Source organism: Accipiter gentilis, chromosome 19, assembly GCF_929443795.1.
Source record: "Accipiter gentilis chromosome 19, bAccGen1.1, whole genome shotgun sequence".
Taxonomy (NCBI): Eukaryota; Metazoa; Chordata; class Aves; order Accipitriformes; family Accipitridae; genus Astur; species Astur gentilis.
In genome coordinates, this window is record NC_064898.1 from 6318446 (window position 1) to 6333328 (window position 14883).

At 39.6% G+C, this 14883-nt stretch overlaps 1 protein-coding gene across 3 annotated transcripts in view; it reads left to right on the forward strand.

Annotated features, from left to right (window-relative positions):
- The window catches only part of ATP8A2 (ATPase phospholipid transporting 8A2), a 350586-nt gene that overhangs the window by 146723 nt on the left and 188980 nt on the right, over window positions 1-14883 (forward strand). The gene's annotated exons all lie outside the window — the stretch shown is intronic.

Here is a 14883-nt window from a genome sequence, read left to right on the forward strand (position 1 = left end):
CATCTCTATTAGAATACCTCCTCGCCTTCATGACGTGTTTGGTGTTTTTTTAATGTGGTATTCATCTGCTCCTGCTGTTCATGTTGTGCTGGTGGAAATCGGTATAGCCATAGGGAGTTCAATGAAGCTGCAATGACTTCAGCCTGTAGCCTGCTCTGTTAGCAAAATATATTGCATTGTCTGTTTTGAGCAATTTATTTTTCCTGAGGGTTTATCTTGTTGCTGGCTTTTGGCTTCTGACAAAGTTCAGGCAATAGGAACATCAAGAAAAATGTCTCCATTGCTGTCAATTTTTCTGCCCTGGTTTTATCAGATGCCCTGTTCTGCAGAGACCTATGAAGTGGCACAACATTAAAAGAAAATGAGGAAATTCAGCAACGATGATTTCTATGGACTCTCTGCTATTTCCACGGAGGCACTTGCCATTTCGTGGCTACTACAGCAGCATGATTCTGCTAGCTCTTAGGTATTAAAGCTGTGCAGTTGCTTCTCAGTATCTGAGAATTGACTGCAGGACTTCTGCCCAACCTCACCAACTAACTTTGTTACGTCCTGATGGGGCAAACAGTTGCTTGCAGTACCTTGAGCAATAGTGGAGCTGTAGTGATAAAGGTTAGGAACTGAGGAAAGGAGTAAACAAGGTCAGAAAAGGCACGTTTTTTAAAGAAACCTCCAATGACAACAAAACCCCGATTGTTTTCCCACTTGTGTTGTTATTTCAAATAGGAAGTAGAGTGGGTGGGGTGAGGATGTGAGCCCACAAACATCGCTCTGAGAACAGACAAGAAATATTGTGAAATGAACATACCTGTTGACTAGAGTGTGTCTGCTGAGGTGTTGGAAGGGATTTAATGACCTAAAAGCAGAAGGTGGGAGAAGGGAATGAAACAAGTAGCCTGTGAAGAGTACCTGTTGCTCTTTGTTAGGTAATGCGAGGAGAGATGAGGAAACAAGAGAAAAGTTGTATTGGCACTCTGAGTTGTAAGGCCATAGCTTGGATGCTTCTGGTCTTGCATCATCATTTGGAGGAGACATTAATAATATAGCTCACAAAATGAACATCTGGAATACTTCTTAAATATTTATGCCCGTAAGTCTCATATTATTGCTGGTGTTAGTGTTTGACAAAGTGATTATTCTGTGCTGTATATTTGAGAATGTATTTATTTATTAAATCAAAAAAGTGTCTTGTTGGCTTTCATTAGAAAAGATTCCCGTTCTTGTGACAGAAAATTGCAGCACAATTCTGATTAAGAACATGCAAACTAATTCTAATGTGAATTGGTCCCAAAGAAAATTAGGCATGTGTTAATCTTTCTGTATGTACATCTTATGTTTTACCTCATCTGCCACCTACTAAATTATCAATGCTCGTTCTCTTGTTCTATTTCTGACAACTCATGACAGCATTATTCATCTCATGACTTTGAAAACCATGAAGGAAGAACCATTCTAGCACCTTTAATGATTGTAGATAATTGAAGTGGGAGGAAAGTTTAGGGTTGCAGCATGATGTGGTGCTCTCTGCACTCTTGAATAAAGAATACTCACAGATGATTAGAAATGATTGCATAAACTGTGCAGTGTGTATGTAGGTATGTGTAAAGCAATCCTTGGAATTTTTCTTAAGATTACTTTTCTTAAAAGCTTATTGGCTGCCTTTTAAGAGCGAAGTGAACTTGCAAGATGCCACTAATTCAGTGTTGCAAAGCCAATATGGGCAAGCTTTAGGAGAAGGCTGGTCTTATAAAATTTGGTAATTATCTTGTCCTTTGAGTGACGGAGTGAGTTTCTGCTGAATGTTCTGGTTTCTGTTTGTTCTTGTTAATCAGTGTCCTGAGCTATGACAGTTCCCAAGCCTCACTCTCATAGTTTAAATCATTCAAACACGTAGTTAGTGTTTAAAGGGGGAAAAAAATTACTGTTAATTCCAGTCACTTGTCTGGTCAACTGAGAACCCAGAAAGTGAAGACTTGAGTGGAATCCTAAGTGCATTAATGTTTCTCCGAAGTGTTGCTGTATCGATTAGATGCATAAACTAAGGTAAACATCCCAGACTTGGGGTAGTCCTCGTGCAAGGAAATATAAGCTTACCAAGTCAGAAACATCTGTGAATCACTTGCTTTCCTAGAATTATTTTTGTTTGCACCAAGTACTTAAAGATACTGTTTTGACTGGTATTGTTTGGTTTTTAAATGACACAGGTGAAGCACGTTTCACTCTTTTCCTTGGGTAACTATTCAGTTGCCCGGCAGCCTGAACTTCATGATTCCTGCAATGTGGCCAAAGATTTCTTTTGCTTAACTTCATGCCTTTATTGTTACCATGACTATACTTAGAATTATTTTCTTTTTCTTGTGCGTTTGAGATGAGGAAATATTTCAGCCAAAGTAATCTCTAAGTTGAACCACTATTCCGGTTTCCATTGTTGTTTGCAACTTGGCAAAATACTTGCTTTCTTGAAGTTATTAATGAAGAATACTTAGTTAATTGAGTAAATTTGTATTTTGGTTTGGTAACTTTTGTATGCTTCAGTTCCCATTGGGTACCCAGTTTAGTGTTGGGGTTTTTTTTATACTGGATGACCAATTGAGTGATTTCTTATGCCTGTAACTAGCATTATGAATGAAAAATTTGTTCCTGACATTTTCTGCTACATTCACCTGAACTTCCTATTTCTGTAACCATTCTTACTAGCAAATTCACTTACCATCATGTATTTGGAAAAAGTTGGAGGAAAGGCATGAATACAGCTAAAAGCAACTGACTTTATTTTTCTTTGGAAACATTTTTGTAGGAAAAATACTGCATGTCCCAATAAAAACTAACAAGTTTCTCTTCCAAGTACTGTTTACCCTAGCTTTATTTTTAAAGTTCATTTGTTGCCTTTTTGCATTGTGAGTCTAGTATTTAGGTGACCAAAATCTTAGTATTTGCCTTGATGTATTTTGTAAAATGCAAGTGAAATTTCTGTCCTGAGCAATGGCGTGATAACTCTTGCCAACAGTTCCAAATGGTGTCGGTATCAGTTTCTTTACCATGCTACAGGACCTTGTCCAAATTGCTACCAGTCTTTTCAGTTTCTGAGCAGGAGTAGCCAGCAATGTTATGTTTAGTGCTACACTTCCCAAATTGGAAAATAAACATTCCATAGATACTGCACATGACAAAACACTGTGCTGCTGGAACGTGTGCTATTTTAGAAGAAAGATAAAACTGTGGTTTGGAATACCTTCTGTTCCATGAGAAATTCATAGTACTAGTATATTTTTCTTTCCACAAGCGTTAGTGTGTTAACCCCTATATTCTGGTCAAGTTCCAACTTGAACAATTACTTTCTTCTCACTGAAATTCCCCCTGCCTTCTCTACTGAATATAATGTTCTTCACATCCTATTCAAAGCTGTTCTGAGGGTATTGGTGTGAATGCTATATGTTCCCTGATTTTAACCCAGAGGTACTACAGCGAGGTCCTGCTTGTGAAACCCAGCTCTGAGTACTGGTGAGCCTTGGTTTAGCTTTCTGGCTTGTAAAAATAATTTTGGAAGCATAAATGTTATCACCACTGTCTTTAAACAAAATGTGTAGGGGTTTTTTTGGGGGTGGGGTGGTTTTATTGATGGTTATTTTAATTTTTTTAATTTTTTTTGTACAGCTGGGAGATGGTGCATATGTTGACCTTGGGCTTACCCAAGTCCTTCCAGTTTGCCAGTGCAGTTGTAAATTCACTTTGTAACTTACCCATCAGTAAAATGTTTGAGCTCTTTCAAGATGGCTTATCGCATATGTGGTCTCTGACGGGGTGTACAAAAACATTCATTGGTGTATATAATTCTGTATCTGCTAAGAACAGTTTCTTAATACGGTAAAATGTGTAGGCTACCTGCAGCTTACAGTCCTGTCTCAGCTGAAGTTTCCCCCCAAATCAAAGTTTGTCTTGACACTCTGATTTTTTCATTAGATCTCAGTAATGCAGAATTTTTCCCTTCAAGCATTCTGGCACAATTAGATTCTTGACATAGTCCTTTTATTTCTTAGTGCTTCTTGCTTGTTGCACCAAACACCCCTTTCCTGAGTTCCTGGAACGGTATGCCACCTGCCAGGGAGTGACTCAGTGTTTCCTCTTATGGAATTCCCTGCTGGTCCATCAGGTTGGATGGAGGCCAAGGGTCTGGTACCTTTCTGCAACCTTGCAACTGGTTTGTAAATGCTACTGACCCCTTACCAAGTTGCAACTACAAGGAAATATTTTTCCTTTTCTGTGTTCTTCTAATGGTTTGGAGAATGTTATGATGGAATAGGTAACTCTCCTCATGTTGACCACTGCTTAATATTCTGAATTTCCTTGTCTGTATATTGAGTAGTTATAGAAGATCTCAAAACTTTTCCTAAGAGGAGAGAATTTGAGGATACTCATTGCTTTTATTGAAACACTTATTTTTGTCTTCCAAATTTAATATTTGATTTTCATTAATACCCAGATGTGTGAATGTACAGAAGCTGAGGGCCTCTAAAGAATATGTGGTGCTGTACTGCATTCAGAAATAAGACACTCAAAACAACTGTGATAACGCTCCTTTCATAAGATCCAGCAAAGTCTAGTGCTCTGTCCCACAGGACCAGCTTAAATATTGTATTTTCCATTGTTAAAAGTCCCAGATATAAATTTACAGAGGCAGGAACAGTCTGTTCTGCAAACTTCTTTGGTACTGCAGGGAATTAACTTGAGAGCTCTGGGCTTTAGTGCATCGTAGTAATATGCAGGACACCGAACTGGTAAAATGGCTCTGGTTGAAGTTTCCAAAAAGTGCTTAGTGTTGGTGGATGCTGACTAGAGTATGACTAAGTTCAGGAAGAGTATAGCTGAATCCATACTAGATACTTGGAAAAATCTGACCTTGCACTGAATAGAACGGCTAGGCTTCAATGTATTTCTCTGTTTTTCATATCTCTGAAGTAATGGTAATTAAAAACAAAACTAAGCTTGAGGGATATGTAGTAAACCTGATTTGATTCAATAGTCTAGAATAGGAGGCAAACTCCTTGGGTTTGTTCATGTGAGCAGAAAGGTGAAGAGACACTGGCTCCAGTTGGTTATGCAGTTCTTGGCACGCTTCTATGCCTGAAATGTGGCAAGATCTATCAGACTTGCTTTTTCTTTAACTGTGTGAGTAAATCCCACTGTATTCTGTAGGGCAATCAAGGCTGCCCAATTGGAAGCAATTTAGCAAAATAGCCACCCCTAGTTGATGGCATGATTGCTTTGGGGGGATTTAGACTTTCCTTTGCACAGTTGCCCACAGACAGCAGCAATAATTCTTTGCAGGATCTCCTAGGTATTGTGGCCTGCTAACAGTCCTCTGTAAGCGATGCTCACCTGCTTACGCAGAGCAGTACTAAACTCATTGTTCAAAAAAGAAAAATCTTTCTCTCCTTGTCAGTAATTCTCCTTAGTACTTATAAGAAAAGGCAAGCTGACAAATGTGTGAGGAATACTTGGACTTGCAAAGATAGACTTCAAAACTTGAGGAAAACCCCGTTTTCTACTGGAGTTGAACCACCATTCAGGTGGTGTTCTGAACACCACCAGTGGGGTTAAATGGTAAAAACTTGGATTCACCTTTAGGCTTTTCTTGTGCTTTCTCTGCAAAATCAGGTTTAGATAGCTCGGTCTTATTCTGGGAAGGCTGTTGTGATACATCCTTTTGGCATCTGCGTTGCCGTAAGTTTTCTTCTACTCTTTTAAACTTGCTTCTCCCGTGGTGTCTAGAATAGATGATACAGTGATAGGCACTGAAAAGTGATAATCTTTTTTAAATCTTGCTCCTTCATATCTCCCGTCTCTTACTGTTTTCCATGTCACAGCACATACTTAGACTTTAAATTGCTCCATCTCACGAGTCTTCTGTCAAGTGTGTCACTTCATAAAATATGCTGTCTTTGTGCATTTCTAGTATTGGTTTATTTATGCCCTATATATACCTTTTGTGTACAACACACAGTATCTCAGGTTCCTACAGGGATCTCTTTGATCAGAGCTTCTAAACCTGTGTAGGATGTTACCTGTGGTTATTTGCCTACATGTGATCTTGCAAGAGCTATTACTTGTGGGCCCTAGTAAGGAAGAACCAAAAAGTCTTAAACAAAAAAACCTGTGACATAAGTCTGTTAGGGTCTCAAAATGAAGACAAGCTACTAAATGGATGCAGGGGGGATGAAGACATCTGTTTGAGAACTCAAATGCCTATAATCTTTCTGCAAAACAGCATCTTGTTCTTTGGAAGCACGTGCTGAGCATTCAGAGGTTCCTGGCTGAAGAACTGATCATCCTGAGTGGAAAGGCAGGATCTGGCAGTCTCTGTGGAGGCTGGAAGGTCAGAAGAACTTTTTTTCAGTTCAAGAAAGGCTGCTTTGGTATGTATGTAGAGCCATTTGCTGTAGTTCACTTCTCCGGTCTCTCACTTAGCTTTAGCCTTTCGTCTGGTGAAGTGTTAAGCTCATAACCGTCTGTACTTGGAAAGTGGCGGGCCATTTTTGCATATGGTATATTCAGTGTAAAAGTTGGTGCCAAAACCTTCTACCTCTACACTGCTCATCCTGCAAGTGAGGTACCTCTATGTGTCTTGGCACTGGGTTGTGCGAACAGACCATCCAAATCCAGTCTGAGTTGTGTGATGCATCTCTCGGAACTGTAGGTCAGTGATTTTGTCCAGGAGGTGGAATGACTTTGTACTCTGCCTTAGCGATAGGAGCGTGTCCAAGGCTGAACTGTGATGACAACAAGATCACTGCCCAAGGATCAGATGAATACATGTCTTGGCTCTGTTGAGGGATATTTGTGGGACCTTTGTGTGGTGGTGTTCTTCTCATGCCCCAACGAGTACCCTTAAAAATGACGAAAGTAGCAACCAGTTCATAAAATCATCAGAGTTGGTGTAGACGTGTTTTGAGACAAGATTTGGCTCTACAACTTTTATAAATAGGAAGCAGCTGTACTATTGGATTTTCTGCTATTCAGATCAGGTCTTTATAGACTGTTGAATACTGGTTGGTATAGCAGGAGCCAGAACATGACTAAGTTAAACTTAGAGTTGGGGATAACCTCCAGAGCAACAAGCAGCTGCTTGATTTTTTTGATACTCGGCAGGATGTTGTTTGTAGCTGCATTACTGTTGGTTAAGAAGTTCCAATTACATCTTGGAAGGAAAAAATTGAACAATGCTTGTAAGCAGTTCTCTTCAAGGTACTTGACCCCATTACTGTTAACCCCTGGTGCTTGTGATTGTCCCTGCACTGGTGCTGGGTGGCTAACTTTTGTTTTTTCAATACAACTGGTTTTAGGAGTCTAAGGAAGAAACGTGGGCAAGCTTTCTCTCTCATTGTTTCTCGTGTCTGTTTCTTTTGATAACCAACATGTGTGGGCTGGAAATCTTAGCTGTTCAGGGATATTTTGTTAGGGTAGACTTTTAAAAGCAACATAGAACTAAGTTTTATCCTGCCCAAGTGTAAGTATCTAATGAATGTTTTTACTTTAACTGCTGAGCTCAGGAGTTCTTAGTACATTCGTGGGATTTGTTGGCTTTGTCTGGCTAGTTGAATGCGTTGAAGTAAATAGTGATGACTTAAGAAAAAGTGGCTACGTAGCCCACTTCATGCTTGTTTACAGCACCAGAGCTGTTTGGGGAGACTGTCTTGCTGTACCTGGCCAGCTAGAACTCTCTTCAGCTGTTTTGGCTATGTCTTCTACTAATGATGGACTTGGGGTGATACCTGGTGATTTGCTTTCCTTTAACTGTCTGCTACTGCCACTAACTTTTTTGCATTTTGTTAAGTCAAAGATATGGTGAAGTAATTTCTAATGATTGAATAGCTATTCTGAAAACTGCACGCTGCTTTTGTGAAAGGTTCAGTACTTCGTTGTATGACAATGCTTAGAAACTTTGAGAGTTTTCCTTCTCCCCATGACAAGGTCACTATTGTTCACATTTTGAACTTCAGTTTTTAGAGTTTTAAAATATCAAGTATCTTTACTTTTAGAGAGTAAATATTTCTTTTTTTAACAGATGACTACATGCGATTCTCTGGTTTATAAGAACCTGATGTGTATATACATGTATGTGCAAGGTTCATGCAGGTCATATGGACGTAATCCTGTGGCCGCTTAATGTTTTTTGAAATGCTGTGGCTAACCTGGAGATCAATATGGACAGGACACAGGCATCACATTTGGGCTGGCGCAGCTCAGAAAAGTGGGGCATGTGCCAGTGGAGGAGGCTGGTGGACCCAGCAGCTACTCTCCAGTGTGCTGCTGTGGCAGTGAGCATGCTGTGCTTGTGCAGGTCCTGCGTTGTGAGAAACTGTATGCATTAAAAAGTTGAACCCTTTCTCTGCATAGTTTCAAATGTTTAACCAGTTGTTTTGTGGAAGCATGTGAATCTTTAGTCTTGTGGATTCTGATCCGCCATCAGGATATTCCGTGCAGAAAAGAGACTGCTTAATTCACGTCCTTAGCTGGGGGAAGAATTGGCCTTGAAGTGCCGTGTGTGTTCTTTGAGTGTCAGTGCCTACTGTCACTTATAAGGTTTTTACCTGGGCTTTTAAAGCACTTCACATGATGTCCTGGTGGGATTGGAGAGTGTAAACTACCTCTGTCAGAGCTGATAATCTAAATTAAAGCATAAGTGGGTGAGGGGAGGTGGAGGACATTTTTGTAAACAATAGCCAGTGGCTGAAGCCCCCCTTAAACATAACACAGTAGTTGTAGCCCTCCCCAATGCACCTGAGTTCAATTTAAAATAGAAAAGCAGAGCTGCTTCAACAATTACCTAGTTGTTGAAAGCCTGTTCTGTATAATTATTGCTGGTATCTTTGAATTATTTGTTTTGCCCATCCAAAAGACTGATATTTTATATGATGTGGACAAAATGTGTTGTGGTTAGTGGGGTCCCTGCCCATCTCAACTGTGCGAGGTGAAGATCTGAGGATCAAAGGAAGCCTAGCACTTGATGGCTCTCTCCTCTTCAACTACCACCTCCAAATAATTGGTATAAAACAGAAATATATGTACTTCAAATTGCAAGTAGTAAATGAATTCACATTAAACTGGAGAGTAACCACATGCAGAAGAAATTGAGTCTGATTTACGTGGCAAAAGTAAAGAAATGTGGAGTTAAGTTTAAACTCAGCCCATGACACAATTTCTTACCATACCACATGTTGCAAAGTTTTGGAGATCCTCACAATACTCAGGAAAAGAGTTGTGACTAAAGGATGCAGTCCTAGTTTTAATCTTTCTGGTTTTAGTTTCCTTTTTTGTCGTCTTTTTATGGTATTCTAGAAAATAGCAGTTGGTTGGGGTAGGGAGAGGACCGTATAGAAATGTCAGAGTCCAGAAAACAGATGGCAACAGCTTCTTTAGAGCTTTTGTGGTTTATTATATGAATAAGCACTTAGGGACCTTTTAAAAGCATGTATCCTGGACCCAATACCATATCCATAGTCCTGAGAGCTCAATATTAATGTTTTGATACAGTTGGGATCTATTACAGTACATAAAAAGCTCCACTGATTCAGAGCTCTGTTTTAATGTGTATTTGTGCCTATTATCAAAGGTTGGCTCCTGATGTGCAGCTCATGGCTGTGCTGAAAGGGGAGGCATTATTCCAGGAGCTCTGGCTTTTTCTCAGGAGTCTCTTGGGGTAAAATTAGTGCTTGGTCTCTGCAGTCCCTTGCTTAAAGGATGGGTCATGTGAAGCATCCCAGGTAGTATGAGGGGTCAGACTTGTTGCTCTTTCCATGGTTGGCAGCTTGGAAGAGGCGTATTTTAAGGTATGTAAAGCACAGAAACTTTTTCTGTACCTTGGCATGCTAGGGCCATATGAAGTTAATATGTGAAGGTAGGGAAGAAGTTGAGCATTTCTTCTTGGTCCCAGGTGTCCTACAGTGTGATGGAGGCAGGTCTGTCATTTCAGTGCGTGTTCCACAGCAGTGTGAATTTTCCTGGGCTTTCTTAATGTAGAGGGAGTTGCAGAGAGCCTGGAGAGCTTTGCTGAAAAGTGTAGGTTGCTGATGTCACGGCAGGGAGCTTTGAGAGTAGAGAATGCAAGGGGGAAAGGGATTCTTTCAGCCTACCTGGGAGACTTGTTTTGCTTAGTTTTTGTACTGTTACAAATCATTTTGGTTAATTTATGATATCTTACTCCTTTCTGCTAGTCATCAAGCTTTTTCTGTGGTTTTGTGTTTAAGGAACAAGATTGTTTTTATTGTGGGATTCCAGCATGGGTTCTCTAAATTTATGATGCTTCTTTAAGGTGTGCAGGCATTTTATACAAACACTTGACTACTTTCTCATCTTACTTGTTGTTGACTACTAATTGCTTTGGTTGTATTTATTATTAAACTATTTCAGTTCCTATGCCAAAATTTCTCGGGGCAGATGAGCGTAATGGAATCGTACAGACCATCACTGGCTATCCTGTAGTAATGCTGATACAGGATACTGCTCTCTTATTACACCATTGTGGTAAGATGTAACAAACTGCATCTTTCACAATCATAGTCTCCTTTTCTTGTCTGACTTTTCTGTGTTACAACCATTGTTTGCATTCCCTTTTTCCCTATACACCTTCCCACCTTCTTCACATTGTCTCTTCTGTTCGTTTTTTGATGCTAATCTTCCATGCTGACGGGCTGATCTGTGATGTTGTTGCCAATTTGCTGTGTCTAGGGGAAAATTGATTATTTTTTTTCTTTACCTGGTATGTACTGCAGCAATCAATATTTTATGAGATGGTAGAGAGCAGGAACAGTGGCGGCAGCAATTTAGCTGAAGGTGCAGCAAACAATCCCAGTGTGCATGCTCAGTATTCACAGTCTAAGTCCAGAATGGGAGGATTGGAAAGAATTTTGGGTTTGGCCTGAGAACAAGAAAAGGATTAAAACACCACTAAACTTATTTTAAGTTTCTCTTTTGAGAAAAAGAAGGAACTGAGTGCAGAATGGAGTACAGTATGGTGTTTTATGTAGTGATGACTGAAGATCATAAAAAGACTTTCTTCTATTGTCAGTCCTAATTGGCAGCTGGCACTGATTAGCAAGAGAGAAAGAAGTCTAGGGAAGGGAAAACAAATGGGGAATTTTCAGTGGAAAGCTGCTGAACAAAAGAGCACTGCTGTTCCTGTACATTCTAGTGATTTTAAAGAAAGGAGCTTTCTGACCTTCAGACTTTTAGAAGTATAGCTTGGATAGCATTGTACAGAGATAATTTTTTTCAGTTGTTTAACTTTGTTATGCTCTTACATGCCTTGATACATTTTGATGTCTAAGTGTGAACTCAGGGTTTGCCTACAAACTGTTGATAGTTCTTTCTCTTGCCTGCTTAAAAAATAAGGGGGGGGGGGGGGGGGGGGGAGAGATATAATGACAAAGTAACTCTTTTAAAGATGGTCTGTAGAATGGTTTGTTAAAAATTTCTATACTGTGAGCTTTTGTCCTACCATTTATGCTGTGCTCCCAGTGACATGAATGAATGTTCTGCCTCGGACTCTTTAGCAATGAAATCAGAGATCTGGGACCATATCTCCTGACATTATGAGAAGATCCTGTTGGAATGTCAAACATTAACTGCTAACAGCATGAAGGCTGTATTTCTGAGTGTAGTGCATTATATAGGCCTGTGAGTAACATGTGTTTGACTCAAGTCAGTGCAAGTTGTAATTTAACGCAAACTTACAAAGGTGGAGTCTGCATGTGGCTTAGTCACACCTTAATTAAAAAAAAATAATGAATCACAACAACGATGTAAAAGTCAAATTGTAATGCCTAAGTTCTCAGGCTGCAGGACCACAGAACCTGAAGCAGAAATGCCTTCTCTGGAAGGAGACAGGCTGAGAATCTGTTTCAGGTTCTTGCCTTTCATGTTCTGAAGACTTGTCAAGAAGTAACTGGATGGCTTTGTATCTGTGGTGCTTGTTTTGTAAGTCTCAATACCTGATTTGTGCTCCTAATTTGCTACAGAGGCTTGAGACACCTGATCTTCCTGTAGTTCAGCTCGCTGTCTGTAAAATCAGGGTTATGTATGTGATGATGCCGGTTCCTGAAGGCTTTGCACTGTAATAGGCTGCATTAACATCTTGTGTGTTCCAGGATGGCTTCAGACAATGGAGTGGTTCTGCAGATACGTGGGTGGGAATCTATGTTTCACAATAATAGTGAAAGGACATCTGTAAATGAAGAGTAGCTTTATTTTTAAACATAGAGGGATTGGGAATTGGCTACTGAATTTACAAAATCAGGAGGGTTTTGAAAAGCTGATGATAGTAACAGATATGAAAAAGAAATGTAGCAGCAATATGTTAAAGTATAAGAACAAACTGCTGTTTAACTGTGGAATTAATTAAATGTCTAACTGGCTTAGGTGCTGAAAGTAGTTTAGTTGCAGCTGCCACCAGCTTCTTCAACAGGATAAACTGCATAGTGCGAAGTCTAGGTTTCTGTAGCCAGGCTGTGTGTATCTGCTTGCCAGAGCGTCTGCTGTGAATAATTTGGCTCTGTACATGTCTGTTAACAGTAAGAGTTCTCAATGTTAATTCTGCATCCATCCTTACATAAAATACTAACACCATTGCTGGAAGGCACATCTCTAATAGACTTGAAAATAATAGCGCTGTGACAATAAACTGCTGGTATGTGTAAATCAGAAAGCATACTCTTTCCTTCTAAAAAAATCAAGTTACAGTTTTTTGCAGATAGAGGAATACCTTATGTAGCGAATACTTCAGCAAGCCATTTGGAAGAAATTCCTCATAAAACTTGGGGAAAAAAACCTTATTGGCCTAAATATTGCATGGACTGGAAACTTGCTGAAGGACCTTAAGCAAAAATAGTAGATGTGGCAGTAATTTGAGCTGCAGGGTAGGGAATGGTGCTTGTAGGATAAGTATCAGGTTCAGTTAGATTGAATGTCTTTATTAATGATTTAAAGGAGGAGGCTAAACAGCTCATCAGTTAAATTCACAACTTGATACTAAATGGGGATTTTTTGCAAGCTCACATGGAAAGAAAACATGGAGTACAAAGTACGGAGTGGTTGGATCTTAGGAGACAGTATAAAAACAAGCTGAAAAAGATGTGTGTGTGTTTTAGTGGAGAGAGAACTGCCATATTTTTATATGGGAGAAGCTTGTTCAGCATGTTTTACCTGGCTGTATGTATGTCTCTGCTGTTCTAGTTCAGAGATGTGCTTTGGCAGCTGTAATTAGTGTTGAGTTCTTAGTCATGCTGAAGACTGTGGGTAGGAATTAAAATTTGGTCATAAATACTGTAACAAATCAGGGGCTATTGTTCATAAGACCATGCTTCTCTAAACAGCAGTATGATTCTGCAAAGATGCTGAGGGGCCGTGTCCCTTAAGACTTATAACAAATGAGGACATTTAATACTTTATAAATCAAACTAGTTTTTAAGAGTTTCTCTCACAAAGAGGTAGTTATCGCAGTTTATGCCCTGAGCTAAGCTGCAGTTCAGCCTATTGTTACTTGGTGTTCATGCAAACTGTTCTCTTTTTCAAAATATTTAATAGTAAGTGGCTCAGTGAAACAAGTTTTGCCCTATTCTGTCTGTAGGGCACTCACTGGAGGGGGAAGGGAGAAGCCAATTGTTTCCCCCTGCCCCCCCCATCCATGTGTGTGGGTGCATGTATGGTGCCTGTGGGGTATTTCAGAGAAGCAAGTGAATGATCTCCAGTGTATTTTTACGTTACAACGCACTTGAGCTGTGTAGGCAAGAAGTAGGTGACATCAGCGTCCTTTTCTGTGCTATGCTGTGTAGAGTCAAGAGCACTGAAATACTTTCAATAGATCCCCTATTCAGAACTTCATTAGCTTTAAGGGAACAGAGCAATTCTGGATCTAATAGTGCTATACTTGTCAGTCTTGCCAAAAACATTTTACTAGAAGCTGTTGTAACTGATGCTTGATATTATTGCAACTTGGGGAACGCGTTGTTTTATAAATGACATTAATAAAACATGGAATGCTGAGGAGCTCCGATGTTAGCAATTTTTAAATTGGTCATGCTCATTATAAAGAAAGGTTTAAGCTCTTTAATTGAAAACATTGGACAGTTTTCTCCACAATGTTCACTGATACATTCTGCTTGATTTAACGTAGATAATCAAGACAGACAAACATGAAACAACATAGTTCACATTTGTCATTACTCTTTCGAAAAATGACTTTATATAAATTTTTTTCAAAGCCTTCCATACTGCCTATCAAATAATTCAAGTATTTTGAGTACTTACTACTATTAAACCTTTCAAATTCCTGGTTTGAGTTCAGTCCTAATATCATCAGTTTGCCTTATTATTGGTTCAGAACCTTTTCAGAATGTTTCTTTGTCTTGCATCTGAAAAACTCTCCGATAATATTCATAACAGTGCTGTGATACTCTGAGTTTTGCCAGTACTGAAGAAGGGAAAAAAATCCTTCAGCTAACGAAGGATGGAACCTGGGTGGGTTCCAGCAGGAAACTTTGCATCAGACAGTTCATAAACTTCTGCCAAGAAGTCAGTCCTTGAAAAGAGACAGCCAGTGTATGTGATGGGTTTTGTGCTGCTTGTGATTGTTACAGGATGACTCTGAATGTCATCGTGAACCTTAGTTACTGTATGCTTAATCACTAAAATTTTCTGTGCATATCACCACAGAACGGTTGCTGCACTGAAAGAGAAAATCTGGAGGATGGAGTGCGTTCAGAGATGCTTATGGAAAGTACAGAGAGCAAAAAGGGAGCAAGTTCAGGAAAACTGTTTTTCAGGGAACTCGAGTTTAGTGATGAACAGCTGAAGTAAAGCGTAAGCTGCTTGGTTTACACATAAGATCTA